Below are 15,360 nucleotides of genomic sequence, written 5' to 3' on the forward strand. Positions count from 1 at the left end.
CTGGTACTGGGGGGTGAATTATTCTTAATTATGCCAGACGTACTGTTTCTTTGCTCATTAAGTCAAGGGACATGAGCCATTGTTCATTTGCGTCTATCTGTTGACCCTTGTTGTATGTTAATTTGTGGAATGCCTGCTGATTACATATTGCATCAGCCCCCTGTGGTGTACTAGTCTGCACAACTTGGAGGACAAATATGAAGTCTAATTGAACAATCGAATAATGAGGGATTATCTCTCCATCTTGCCCCCAATCCTGTAGGAGAATGTCCTGAAATGAGAGCTGTGGGCTATAAAAGTGCCCTACATCTATCACCAGTGTGACTCTACAGGATGTCAGCCCAGGAACCACGGTTCCAGCAGGTGGAATACAAATCTGTTCCGCTGTCCATCACTGAGCCCACAAAGTCGTTTGGAGAACCCAAGTTGGGGCAATCAAGTCACCTGGCCACATACCTCGCTATGCTCGGTCAGCCTCCTAAGCTTGACGCTACCCACTCTCTGTGAGTGCCCACCAAAAGCGGGGTGCTACTGGTTGTGGTAGTTGGCCCTGGATGCCCCAAAGTCACAGATGTTCTAATCCCCAGCGAGCCTGCGGAAGGGTGAGACTCTGTCATTTGCACCATCTTGTGTACTTGCTGTGAATGTACTGTATATTGTTGACTGTTGGTGATCCAAGAAAGTCTTACCGGAGTGTGTTACCCTCACCCTGTGTTGTTTGATTAGTGTTCTGCCCATGGGGAAGAAGTGCGGGCATTCAGTGGGATGAGCCCTGGCTCGTGTAGTCTTTCTAAAGACAGCCAGGCCAGCGGACAAGAACAACCACTGAACCTCGTGTCTCCACACGCAGCACTTACAAGCTCTTTGCTATAAAGCTTCAAAGAGCCGCTCTGAAGCTGGCCGGATCGGTAGATATTGAAGCTTCAGTGCCCCCATGCTCCTCTGAGGCAGCAGGAGCAAAACAGCCTTTGTTTGCAGCATTGGAGAGGCACAGTTTGGGCCAGGGTTGCCTCTATGACTCTAATCTGAAACTGTCAATCATTCAGGAGCGCACCGCTCCTTGGGAATTAGCAGGCAGGGGAACGGTGTGCTCTTGAAGACAGAACAAGGGGCAAACTCTTCAAAAAGGGAGAAGAGAGTAAGTTCTCAGTATTGTCCATACACTGTGTGCAGAATTATTAGGCAAGTTGTATTTTAGAGGATTATTTTTATTATTGATCAACAACTATGTTCTCAATCAACCCAAAAGACTCATAAATATCCAAGCTTAATATTTTTGGAAGTTGGAGTGGTTTTTTTCTCGATTTGGCTATCTTAGGAGGATATCTGTTTGTGCAGGTAACTATTACTGTGCAGAATTATTAGGCAACTTAATAAAAACCAAATATAATCCCATCTCACTTGTTTATTTTCACCAGGTAAACCAATATCACTGCACAAAATTTAGAAATAAACATTTCTGACATGCAAAAACAATAACCAAAAAAATTAGTGATGAATATAGCCACCTTTCTTTATGATGACACTCAGCAGCCTCCATCCATAGATTCTGTCAGTTGTTTGATCTGTTTTCGATCAATATTGCATGCAGCAGCCACCACAGCCTCCCAGACACTGTTCCCAGAGGTGTACTGTTTTCCCTCCCTGTAGATCTCACATTTTATGATGGACCACAGGTTCTCTATGGGGTTCAGATCAGGTGAACAAGGGGGCCATGCCATTATTTTTTCTTCTTTTAGACCTTTACTGGCCAGCCACGCTGTGGAGTAGTTGGATGCATGTGATGGAGCATTGTCCTGCATGAAAATCATGTTTTTCTTGAACGATACCGACTTCTTCCTGTGCCACTGCTTGAAGAAGTTGTCTTCCAGAAACTGGCAGTAGGTCTGTGAGTTGAGCTACACTCCATCCTCAACCCAAAAAGGTCCCACAAGTTCATCTTTGATGATACCAGCCCATACCAGTACCCCACCTCCACCTTGCTGGCGTCTGAGTCGGAGTGGAGCTCTCTGCCCTTTACTGATCCAGCCTCTGGCCCATCCATCTGGCCCATCAAGAGTCACTCTCATTTCATCAGTCCATAAAACCTTTGAAAAATCAGTCTTAAGATATTTCTTGGCCCATTCTTGACGTTTTATCTTATGTTTCTTGTTCAAAGGTGGTCGTTTTTCAGCCTTCCTTACCTTGGCCATGTCTCTGAGTATCGCACACCTTGTGCTTTTTGATACTCCAGTAACGTTGCAGCTCTGAAATATGGCAAAACTGGTGGTGAATGGCATCCTGGCAGCTTCACGCTTGATTTTCCTCAATTCATGGGCAGTTATTTTGTGCCTTTTTTGGCCAACACGCTTCTTGCGACCCTGTTGGCTATTTGCCATGAAACGCTTGATTGTTCGGTGATCACACTTCAAAAGTTTGGAAATTTCAAGACTGCTGCATCCCTCTGCAAGACATCTCACAATTTTGGACTTTTCAGAGCCCGTCAAATCTCTCTTCTGACCCATTTTGCCAAAGGAAAGGAAGTTGCCTAATAATTAAGCACACCTTATATAGGGTGTTGATGTCATTAGTCAACACCCCTCCTCATTACAGAGATGCACATCACCAGATTTACTTCATTGGTAGTTGGCTCTCAAGCCTATGCAGCTTGGAGTAGGACAACATATATGAAAAGTATCAAAGTGATCAAAATACGCATTTGCCTAATAATTCAGCACGCGGTGTATGTCCTTTTTGGGACCCCCTCTAAATCAATGCAGACCCATGAGGTCCACTGTAGCCCATTTAGTGAAATACTGCAATGCATAGTCAGCCGCAGATTATCGTAGCAAGAAAAGCTTAAAATTTAAAAAAGTCAACAGCACTAACATTCTAAGTTTTTCTACATCTATATATAATGTTTTTTTTTCCTACAACAGAAGAACAGTATCACATGAGGAAGAAGGCTTCCGTGCTCATACAATACGGAAGCATACAATTTATACACCTTCATGCTAATCCTTTTCAATGTCATCGACGAAACAATTTCTTGTTCATTAACGGACTCCCTGCCGGGTCTGGACTCTGAGGAAGGATAATTTTGCAGAAGATGTTAAGTGCGTTGAATAAGTAAACCGTAATATTAGATATTTAAATTGCTGCCTGCTGTGTACAGGGTCCATGATATAGAAGAATCAGTGCATAAATGTTAGAAAAAGTGAATGCAAAATGAAAATAGTTACTTTTAGAACCTTGTTTTATTTTATGATGTATTATGAAGTAGAAATATGAAATCTAATTGGCAACGATATGTAATAACTCTTCAGCCTGTCTTCCCTGTCTTCTTCATGTGATAAGTTTCTCCCTGTCAGTTATTAGAAGCAGGAGGCAGTGGAGACTGGACGAAGCTACATCTCTCCAGCACTTACAGAGATAGAGTGGCAGAGTTTGGGGAAAATTATAACTCTGCAGCTCATCAATGTGTAGAGTCACGGACTATATCACTGCTCGCTTACATAAAGCTTACATTATGTATTTAGCTCAATGAGGGATAAATCGGAGAACAAGTAAAGTAGAATTTATTGTAGCGGGGTCTAGAAAGAGCCAAGAGGGATTTGATAGGTGATGATGTCAACCTGTAATTTACAGAAATCCAAAACTGACAACATAGGCGAGCGTGTACTGAACTGGTGGTCAGCCTGAAGATCACATGGCCCAACTATGATGGAAAGGGTTAAAACGTATGGATACAACAGAGCAAGTTACAGGTGGAATACGGCAAGTGAGTAAATATTATAGCTCCTATTAATTATTTGCATTTACTTTCTTTTTTTGTCTTGTTGCATTCATTGCCATTTTCAGCTTCAAATTCTTCAAAACAATGCGCGCCATGGATGAATTTTTCATACAGTCCAAAATCTTCCGAAATTTTGTCTTTAACCCTCACGTTTCACAAAATCACACAAAGATTGATTGAAAAAAATTCTGCCATCCTTAAAATAACACCAGGGTGGGGGGAAGGTGGCGACAGATTGTAGCACATTTGTGACAAATATTGCAAATTTTCAAAAAGTTGAAAATAATGAATCAGGTAAAAACATTCCCTCAATGACGAACATAAAAAAAGCAGGCGAACACATGTAAAATAGACTTTAGGAGCAAATTAAAAGAATAAGCTAAAAACGAAAAACAGGTATAAAACAACAAAAACTAAACAAAAAAGTAAAAATCTAGTAATGAATCGGACCACATATGTGAAAAGAAAAACAAACAAAAAAATGGAGAGTTACATTAAGGCCACATTCACACGTTAAGTATGTGGTCATTATTTTACATCAGTATTTGTAAGCCAAAACCAGGAGTGGGGGAAAAATGCAGAAGTGGTGATGAGTTTCTATTATACTTTTCCTCTGATTGTTCCTCTCCTGATTTTGACGTATAAATACTGACCAAATACTGAACGTGTGAACGTGGCCTAAGACTGATACTGCTGCCACCCAACTTTCCAGAAGGTGATAGAATCACATTTTAAAAAGTTTTTAACTTTTTACAAAGTTTTGGTCACGAGTTTACCACGACAGAGAGGATCCAGAAGATCGCAGCATCTGATTCCTCCCACTCCTGCACTCATTGGAAGCCTTTCACCTTCATATTAAATGGTGCAGGTTTCTTTTAGCAGTGCAGGGGTTAATCTGCTCATTTGTGAGCTCCTGGAAGTTTATTTTCATTTAGGCTTTCAGCTGTTTACTGTTAGCTACTTCCGGCTCATATATTCCTGGCTTTGGCATGCAGTCATTGCCAGAGCTAGCTTCATGCTGCACGGTTCTAGGAGTGTGGTTGAGAGTTGTTGTTTGTGAAGGCGTTTGGTGGATTTAAGCTAAGACTGTTGCGTGGTTTAGGTTATGTGTTAATCCTATTCTCCTATTTTGTTTTTTCCCCATCCCCCACTCTCCGGTGTTAACCTCTGTTGTTTGTGTGCACATATATTTGTATGATTGGTATTTTCCTTTAGCCCTGTTAGTATTACCTTGCTAGTCAGGTTGGTGTATTGCCATACACTACTACTCCCCTCTTCCCTGGGTGGGGGAAGGGAACAGACTGAGGGCGGATGGAGGAGCTCAGACAAGGTACGTGGCCCCAGCGTCTTCACCTTCAGAAGTAATCTGGGGAACAGGGCCAGCTAGGGCGGCCCCTAGTGTTATGGACAGGGAAGGAGCCTCTGGTCCCGGGATACCCGATAGAGTCATGACAGTTTTTAACATTTTGACAAAAGAGGCTTATTTTCCATTGGGGAATAGTTTGGGACACAGGATAAGCTCATACAATTTAAATAAAAGCTATGCTGATATGTAAAGATGAAGCAGAACTGAATTACAAATTCAAGCTTCAATTTTTTGTTTCATTTTTCAAACATTTTTCTTTTTAAACAGAAGTAGAGTTACATGATAAAATTTTGTATAGCCTCAACTTCCACCAGGGGGAGCTCACAGCATAGATTTGTACAGCGCCTATGGAGAAATCTGTCTGCCACAACCCACTAGGTGCTCTCAAGTGGTGGAATGTATTTGTTAATTAAAAGTTTGTTCTCATCTTCTGCAGGAGAGCAGCCCAGGCTTCCTGCTTGTGGGAGAGCAGTGCGCTGCTGCTTGATTGACAGTTTGGACTATTGAAGTTGTCGCGCCACTGTTCAGAACTGTGCACTTTGCAGTGCTGCAGCAAAAGCATCTTTGACTCTGCAGCATCGGATAAACACTGTTGCACTGAAGCTTTCTGAATAGGGAGCTAAAAGTGCGCTCCAGCGATCCAACCAGCTTCAGAGCAGCGCATACAAGCCTTATAGAAAAGATATTGTAAGTGCTGCACTCCTTGCCTAGGAGACCGGCCATGGCTCATTGACTACTATAGTGTCCAGTAACCTGACAATGAGCAGTAAACAATAACATTAAATCTTTAACTTTTTTAAGAAAGTAAAGGCTTTATAATGTCAAGTACATGGGTTATGAGAACTTTGCAATTTTACAATCCCTTTAATCAGCACACGATTTTGGAGCCCACAAATTAGCAGCAATAGATAGTTTAACCAGCCTCCATGGCATAATAAAGGAGTGTCTGATATGTAGCATTTTCCATATTTATAGCATTCAATATGCAAACATTTTAATTTCCAATTACCTTGTTTAATGATTTCAGTTTTCTGAATTCTTTCAAGAAAGTTCATCACCTGCAGAAAAAAAAAGAAAAAGTTACATTGTCTATTCTTGGAAACATTGTAAACAAATCATTAAAGAGGAAAATCATTAATAAAACATAAGTGACAAACTTCTGTGACTACAAACATCAGCAGCACAAATCTCTTGCCAGTCCTTATAGCTTGCTACAATGTATCAATGCAGGAAAGATGTATCATTCTCACATCCGGATTGTCCAGACTGGATACAACTGTAGCAACCTTTCAGTTGTGGGTAAATCAGAACCGGCTTCAGCTTTGGGATGCAAACAAAAATGTTCCCCTTCAGTGGCAGAAAGCAGAGATCTTGCAATCAGTCAGAAATTATAACAAATTAATAAAATCTATTGTAAAGTTGCAGATTTTTTACTTTATAGAAGGGAAAAGAGTTATTTACATAACATTAGATTATGATGGTTCCTCTGGGATCCCTAAACTTTGGCTGGTGAGGAGTTAATATCTATTTTCCTCTGCGCTGAAGGTCACAGGAGCCATATTTTTTTGCAGACTGATTGGTTCCTGGGAGTGAAGATATAACATATGTGATGTGGGAGAAGAAAAGTCCCCTCTCGCAACCGCGATTCGATTCATTTAGCGCAATGTAAATGAGTTTGGCAATGCCGCTGTTTGCACACTGACGCCTTATTGCTCCTCGGTGTATAACAAGCGAGATCTGTTTGTTGGGTAATATATAACATTTGTATAGGTTATTAGTGGGCCGTGCTCTAGAAATAGCCGGGCAGAGGAAGAGCGCGGGAAACGGATTACCAGGTATGGAATCCGCCATGCTGAGACTTATTATACAGAGATGAAGCCAAAAATACCCTGCAGCAAAGTCAGCAGAGGAAATACCCAAACCGTGGAAAAGCAAAATATGGTATCAGATGTAGCAGAGCGGAGACTGTCAGTTATACGGAGGAATACTAAATATGAGATATGTTACTACTATGTACAAATGTAGCAGAGATGAGGCGGTCATTTCAAGGGTTATAAGTAGTGATGAAAATCTGCCGAAATTCAAATAACCCAGTTTGCCAGAATTTTTCAAAGGATGACAGGTGAGGGCGGGCTGAGTATTATTATTATAATTATTAATATTATTATTTTTTTTTAGTATTCTTTTTTTAAATCTTCCTGGACCTTTTGAATCTGGCAAAATTGAACCTCATAAAAATTAATATTTTGGCAAATCTCAATTATTTTTGCAAAACTCAAGATGGATTCGATTCACCTTGATTCTAGAAGTAAGCAATGGAAATGCAAGACATGGAGCTATCTAGAAATGTGGCAGAGCTGAGATTATCCTACTCCTCCAGCTCTGTCCGAAAGAGATAAACTCATACAATGGAGATGAAACAAATGTACAGTGCATTGTGAAAGTATTCGGCCCCCTTGAACTTTTCTACTTTTTCCCACATTTCTGGCTTCAAACATAAAGATATAAAATTCTAATTTTTTGGGAAGAATCAACACCAAGTGGGACACAATCGTGAAGAGGAACGAAATTTATTGGATATTTTAAACTTTTTTAACAAATTAAAAACTGAAAAGTGGGGCGTGCAATATTATTCGGCCCCCTTGAGTTAATACTTTGTAGCGCCACCTTTTGCTGCGATTACAGCTGCAAGTCGCTTGGGGTATGCCTCTATCAGTTTTGCACATCGAGTGGCTGAAATTCTTGCCCATTCTTCCTTGCAAAACAGCTCGAGCTCATTGAGGTTGGATGGAGGCGTTTGTGAACAGCAGTTTTCAGCTCTTTCCACAGATTCTCGATTGGATTCAGGTCTGGACTTTGACTTGGCCATTCTAACACCTGGATACGTTTATTTTTGAACCATTCCATTGTAGATTTTGCTTTATGTTTAGGATCATTGTCTTGTTGGAAGATAAATCTCCGTCCCAGGTGGCTTGCGGCAAACTTCAAACGAGACTTTTTATGGATATCTTTGGGAAATGGCTTTCTTCTTGGCACTCCTTGTTGTCCTATGGACAGACTCTCCCACCTCAGCTGTAGATCTCTGCAGTTCATCCAGAGTGATCATGGGCCTTTTGGCTGCATCTCTGATCAGTCTTCTCCTTGTTCGAGATGAAAGTTTAGAGGGACGGCGGGGTCTTGGTAGATTTGCAGTGGTCTGATACTCCTTCCATTTCAATATGATCGCTTGCACACTGCTCCTTGAGATGTTTAAACCTTGGGAAATCTTTTTGTGTCCAAATCCGGTTTTAAACTTCGCCACAACAGTATCTCGGACCTGCTTGGTGTGTTCCTTGGTCTTCATGATGTTCTCTGCACTTGAGACAGAACCCTGAGACTATCACAGAGCAGGTGCATTTATATGGAGACTTGATTACACACAGGTGGATTCTACTTATCATTACCAGTCATTTAGGACAACATTGGATGATTCAGAGATCCTCACTGAACTTCTGCACTGAAAGTAAAGGGGCCGAATAATATTGCACGCCCCAATTTTCAGTTTTAAATTTGTTAAAAAAGTTTAAAATATCCAATAAATTTCTTTCCACTTCACGATTGTGTCCCACTTGTTGTTGATTCTTCCCCCAAAAATTAGAATTTTATATCTTTATGTTTGAAGCCAGAAATGTGGCAAAAGGTAGAAAAGTTCAAGGGGGCCAAATACTTTCACAATGCACTGTAACAATGTACAGAAGTAGCACAGCTGAGTCTGTCATTTGTCTGTATTTTACATAGGACTGCGCCATGTTCTCTATGACCTGTCATTGTCCATTCCGCTTTATAGTATTATGGACTATCACATTCAGGATTACTGGTATTATTCAATAATGATATTAAGTATTCCTTACATATTCACTGCTGATTCATTCTATTCCCTGGATACATTGTTTCAGACTCGCTGTTGCTGCTAACATCATCAGCTGCTATAGATTTTTACAGGGAGAGTTCACTCTACAATCATTTCCCCCTATCAGTCAGTGCAGTTGGCTCCTTTCACCCAAATGTAAGGGGTGCAGGGATCAGGATCGCACTTCACAGCAGATTTAGTATCAAGACACAGATACAGATATCCCCTGACTATATTATGTGTTTTCGCTTTGCAGACTAAATGTGACCAAAGGGACGTCAGGATAAATCGCACAGTGTATATTTATGTATATATGTAGAAGCCCTAAAGGCAGCCATGAGCAGCAGCGCTGAGAGCCGACACCGCGGGAATCTCAGCCTCTCTACATGCAAATCTGTGTCCTATTACTCATCCTGTCCTACAGATGTGGTCTGCGCCCTGGGGCTCCGCAGCTGCTGAAAAACTACAACTCCCAGCATTGCCTGAGAACTATGACTATTTTTTCTCTGAGGAGTCCAGTGGGCGGAGCCAGTCTCCTTCTCGCTGTCCCATGGCTGTCGGTCACTAATCAGAAAAATTCACTGCAATCCTAAGGGGATACTGGTTCACTGGTGGATTTTAACCTGACTTTGTGCGGATTTTATCACCATGTTACGGATTCCCATCGTAATTAATAATAGAGATTTTTCACAGAGATTTTAAAGCAGAAAACAAATGGATTCTACTCTGCAATCCATGTCAGAATACATTGTATGAACCTACATGGGTAGTCAGAGTTAGTGCCCGACAGTAAACTTACACAGGAATGGCTGTCACTCATTGATTGACACCGCCCACTGGACTCCTGACACCAAACTAGATATCAATCTGCTCTGCTCACTTTGCTCTATAATTTGTTGACTGCAGACAGGACAGCATTTTCAATGTGTCAGGTTCTCTGTAAGTGAAAAATATAAAATATTTAAAGGGATATTTTGATCTGAAATATTATATATTGATAGTATGTGCCATAAATATTGGACTAATCCAGGTCACTGCTGGGATCCTCATTCACCTCATACCGGAGGCTCTGGGACACGCTTGTGCTGCTCTCTACATTCATGTCTATGAGAGCTCCAAGATATCCTGGATGAAAACCTCTTCCAGAGTGCTCTGGACCTCAGACTTGGCCGAAGGTTCACCTTCCAACAAGACAATGACCCTAAGCACACAGCTAAAATAACAAAGGAGAGGCTTCAGAACAACTCTGTGACCGTTCTTGACTGGCCCAGCCGGAGCCCTGACCTAAACCCAATTGAGCATCTCTGGAGAGACCTGAAAATGGCTGTCCACCAACGTTCACCATCCAACCTGACGGAACTGGAGAGGATCTGCAAGGAAGAATGGCAGAGGATCCCCAAATCCAGGTGTGAAAAACTTGTTGCATCATTCCCAAGAAGACTAATGGCTGTACTAGCTCAAAAGTGGGCTTCTACTCAATACTGAGCAAAGGGTCTGAATACTTATGACCATGTGATATTTCAGTTTTTCTTTTTTAATAAATTTGCAAAAATTTCTACATTTCTGTTTTTTTTCAGTCAAGATGGGGTGCAGAGTGTACTTTAATGAGAAAAATGAACTTTTTAGAATTTACCAAATGGCTGCAATGAAACAAAGAGTGAAAAATTTAAAGGGGTCTGAATACTTTCCGTACCCACTGTATCAATCCATCCACCGATCCATCCATTTACCCATCCACCCGTCTGTCCGTTCATCTATTTATCTGTCCATCCTTTTTATTTCACTCATCAAGTGCAGAAAGCATTTTTTAGCATAATGGAGGACTCAGGAGGGAAATGGTTAATATTTCACCAGTAAAAGGTTGTGGGGTATTGGGAGGCCTAGTATATATTATATATAGGTGCACCTATTAGTTCCTCGTTGCCCTCTGCGGTTACATTGTATAATCAGCCTCATTAGAGGATTCTTCATCACTACTAGGACTGGATGATGAATGATACAATGTTGCAGTTTTTGCCCAGTGTTTTTTATACAAACATTTTAATTAGAACTAATGGCTTTGCAGAGAGAACATTGCGTCCCGTCTCTGCGAGCGAAAAAGTCCGACCCTCCGAGCAGCAGCCGCAACTGGTGAAGGTTATGAGAGAAGTGATCCGTCATTTAGATCCACGTCAGTAAATAAGATCTGAAGAAAACGGACTACTTTCCCTCTGATTACTCCCTTGCACTTTCGTGTCATTCTCAATCTACGTATTTCCCTCCTTGCGCTGCAGGCGGAGAAGCGAGAGAATCAGTCTAATGCAATATGACACGGCAAAAAGAAGCAGACATGATGTGTCACTGCAATCAGCCTTCTGGACGGGGACGAGGGATTCATAAAGCCACCACGCCGAGCGCTGTGCAGTCACATCAGCTCCCCCCAGATATCACCCCACATATTATCTCATGCATCACCCTACAGTGGCTTGCAAAAGTGTTCACACCCTTGGCATTTTACCTATTTTGTTACATTACAGCCTGTGCGTAAATATTTTTGCAATACGATTTGTGTGTGATGGATCAGCACTAAATAGTCTAAGTTGGTGAAGTGAGAAAAATATAGGCAGAAATTAAATTTATGTGATCAAATAACTAAAAATTGGCATGTGCATATGTATTCACCCCTTTTGCTATGAAGCCCCTAAAAATTTCTGGTGCAAGCAATTGCCTTCATAATTCCCATGCTTAGTGACAGGACGTCCCCCTGTGTGCAATCTAAGTGTCACTTGTCCGTCAGTATATAACCTTTACCTTTTCTGAGAGGCCACAGAGGCGGCAAGACCATTAACAAGAGGCACCACTAACCAAACAACACCATGAAGACCAAGGAGATCTCCAAACAACACCATGAAGACCAATGGGATCTCCAAACAACATCATGAAGACCAAGGATATCTCCAAACAACACCATGAAGACCAAGGTGATCTCCAAACAACACCATGAAGACCAAGGAGATCTCCAAACAACACCATGAAGACCAAAGAGATCTCCAAACAACACCAAGACCACCAAAGAGATCTCCAAACAACACAATGAAGACCAAGGAGATCTCCAAACAACACCATGAAGACCAAGGAGATCTCCAAACAACACCATGAAGACCAAGGAGATCTCCAAACAACACCATGAAGACCAAGGAGATCTCCAAACAACACCATGAAGACCAAGGAGATCTCCAAACAACACCATGAAAACAGAGGAGATCTCCAAACAACACCATGAAGACCAAGGAGGTCTCCAAACAAGTCAGGGACAAAGTTGTTGAGAAGAACAAGTCAGGGTTGGGTTATAAAAAAATATCCCAATCTCTGATTATCCCCGGAGCACTATCAAATCCATTATTATCAAATGCAAAGACCATGGAACCACAACAAACCTGCTAAGAGAGGGCGCCCACCAAAACTCCCAGCCCGGGCAAGAAGGGCGTTAATCAGAGAGGCAGCACAGAGACCAAAGGTAACCTTGAAGGAGCTGCAAAGTTCCCAAGCAGAGACTGGAGTATCTGTCCATATGACCACAATAAGCTGTACACTCCTTAAAGGTGGCCTTTATGGAAGAGTGGGCAGAAAAAAAGCTTTACTTACACACAAAAATTGTAAGGCTCATTTTGAGTTTGCCAAAAGAAATGTGGGAAACTCCCCAAATGTATGGATGGAGGTGCTGTGGTCAGATGAGATCAAAATTGAACTTTTTGGTCACCAAGGTAAATGCTATGTCTGGTGCCAAACCAACACAGCTCATCACCCCAAGAACATCATTCCCACAGTGAAACATGGTGGTGGCAGCATCATGCTGTGGAGATGACTTTTGGCAGCAGGGACAGGGAGAATGGGCCGAGTCGAGGGGAAGATGGATGGTACAAAAAGCGGGCATATTCTTGAGCAAAAACTGTTTCAGTCTGTCAGTGATTTGAGACCTGGATGGAGGTTCACCTTCCAACAAGACAATGACCCAAAGCATACTGCTAAAGCATCACTTGAGTGGTTTATGGTGAAATGAGTAAATGTTTTGGAGTGGCCTCGTGGAGAATGGAGAATCTGTGGTCAGACTTGAAGATTGCTGTTCACCAGAGGAAACCATCTAACTTGAAGGAGCTGGAGCAGTTTTGCCTTGAGGAATGGGCAAAAATCCCAGTGGCAAGATGTGGAAAGCTCATAGAGACTTATCCAAAGCGACTTGCAGCTGTAATTGCTGCAAAAAGAGGCTCGACAAAGTACTGGCTTTAGTGGGGTGAATAGTTATGCACACTAAAGTTTTCAGTCATTCTGTCCTATTTGTTGTTTGCTTCACAAAAAAAAAAAAGAAAACCAAATGTTTACAGATGTCGGCATGTTCTTTTCATGAACTGATGCAAACCCTCAAAAAAACAGGTAGTGAAGAAGCAAAACACGAAAAAAGCCAAGGGGGTGAATACTTCAGCAAGCCACTGTATATATCACCTGATGTATCAACCCATATGTCAGTTCGTATATCACCCGATGTATCATGCTGTAGGTTACCCCATATACCTCCCCAAATTCATCCAATATATCACACCAAATATCACCCCATACAGTATATCACTCCATTTATCATTTTGTATACCATCCCATATATTCTGTTCTTAGGGTAGAATCAAACATTCTTTCACATTTATTGGCATGTCACATTGCCGAATGTCCAGGAAGAGATCAGAATGGTGTGAAGTAAGTGTCCTTCACTACTGGGTATTTGGTGCAGTGTAGCAGGAAGTGGGACACATCCTCCAAGACCTCCTAGTCACAGTGGTGGCACAGTCCACTCATCCTGGAATTGGACGTCTGACTGTGCCACCCTGATGTGATGACCAGACTGAGCACTCTTTTATATATTATATGTATCTATCTCAGACACCTCCTTCACCCCAATTTTTATTCCAAATATTGAAATATATAATTTCAAAACCCGTAAATTTGGTACCAAATTGATTTCATAGATGTTAGATTATCACAATTATTATCAAATCTTCACTTTTGGGAAAATGGAATTAGCCTTAACGTAAACAATGTAACAAACGACATAATAAAAAGCAACAAATTAACAAACAGAAGAATTCAAAGCAACAAACTGCACAAAGTACAGAGAAAAGCACGGAGAATAAAGAAAACTACCAAAGTAATAAACATCACAATGGAAAAAGGAAACAGAGAACTGTAAAGTAACAAATAGAGTAAGAACAGCACAATTCCGCAGTGATGCGTATTTTTAGTTTATGACATATTCAATCCATAATGGATAACACGGGGAGCTCCTAATGGACCCAAGGATTCACACCTTCATTTCATGTCAACTTCTATTCACAGAAACATTTCACCCTTGAGGAGCAGACGTGACATTCGTGCCTGGGAACCATCAAGCGTTATAGCAGTGCAGTTCACACCAAATATAAGAATAAATGTATCCAGTAAATTGTATATTGTGATCTCCTGCCCCCAATATATCGAGATCTCTGACCCCTCATTGTGAAATGTCCCCTGAACAGAGACGAGTGAATGTCCACATGTACAACTTGTGTCATTCTGTGAAACATTAGCACAACAATCAATTCTAATAACTGGAAAGATGTTTTATGCCTTGTATTATATTAGAAACTCAGACATTCAGAACTAGAGAGAAGAAAAACAATGTTTTATGTTGTGTTCCAAATTGTGACTGTAGGGGGAGCCACAGATGTTTTACTCATATTTGACACTAGAATACAACATATCTGACAACAATAGAATATATGAGACAATCACAAGCTCATCTACAGTAAAGTGTAAAGATTCCATAACAATGTTATAGATTAGAAAAAAGGTACATCAAATAATCTTTAATTTCCAATTAATTGACAACAAAGTACATCTAGAGATGAGCGAACCCAAACTTAAAAGTTCAGTGTTCGAACAGGTCATTTAGTGTCCGATGCTAAACGCCGAACAGGGACTTCTCCCTGAAGTCTGTTGCAGAAGAGGAGAGGGACTGTTTAGCATGAGCGTGGATCGTGGTCCCACTGTACCGTGGACGAGGAGAGCCTGGAGGGACGTGACTAAGCGCCACATCAGGACTGACCTCAGATGCACGGCAGATTACCCTCAAGGAGGTAAATAGACTGGCAGGGGTGATAAACTGGCAGGTGGGCACTGGCAGATACGACTGGAATACAGGAACGGGCAGGACCCAGTTCAGATTGGACGAACAGGTACAGCTTCAGGAAGAACTGGGTCTTACGTAGGGAACCACAGGTTCACTTAGAACAGACAGGGTCAGGTTCACACAGGACAAACATAAGG

The 15,360-nt window shown here is 41.5% G+C and overlaps 1 protein-coding gene across 9 annotated transcripts in view; it reads right to left on the bottom strand.

Annotated features, from left to right (window-relative positions):
* The window catches only part of DAB1 (DAB adaptor protein 1), a 1,162,683-nt gene that overhangs the window by 683,093 nt on the left and 464,230 nt on the right, over window positions 1-15,360 (bottom strand). For all 9 annotated transcript variants that reach the window (XM_073643713.1, XM_073643720.1, XM_073643719.1 and 6 more), the window contains exon 2: window positions 6,151-6,199. The gene's annotated coding sequence lies outside the window, so the exon portion shown is untranslated. The remainder of the gene's footprint in view (window positions 1-6,150; window positions 6,200-15,360) is intronic.

This window comes from Phyllobates terribilis, unplaced genomic scaffold, assembly GCF_046119375.1.
Source record: "Phyllobates terribilis strain yellow unplaced genomic scaffold, ASM4611937v1 Scaffold_8__6_contigs__length_399053987, whole genome shotgun sequence".
Lineage (NCBI taxonomy): Eukaryota > Metazoa > Chordata > Amphibia > Anura > Dendrobatidae > Phyllobates > Phyllobates terribilis.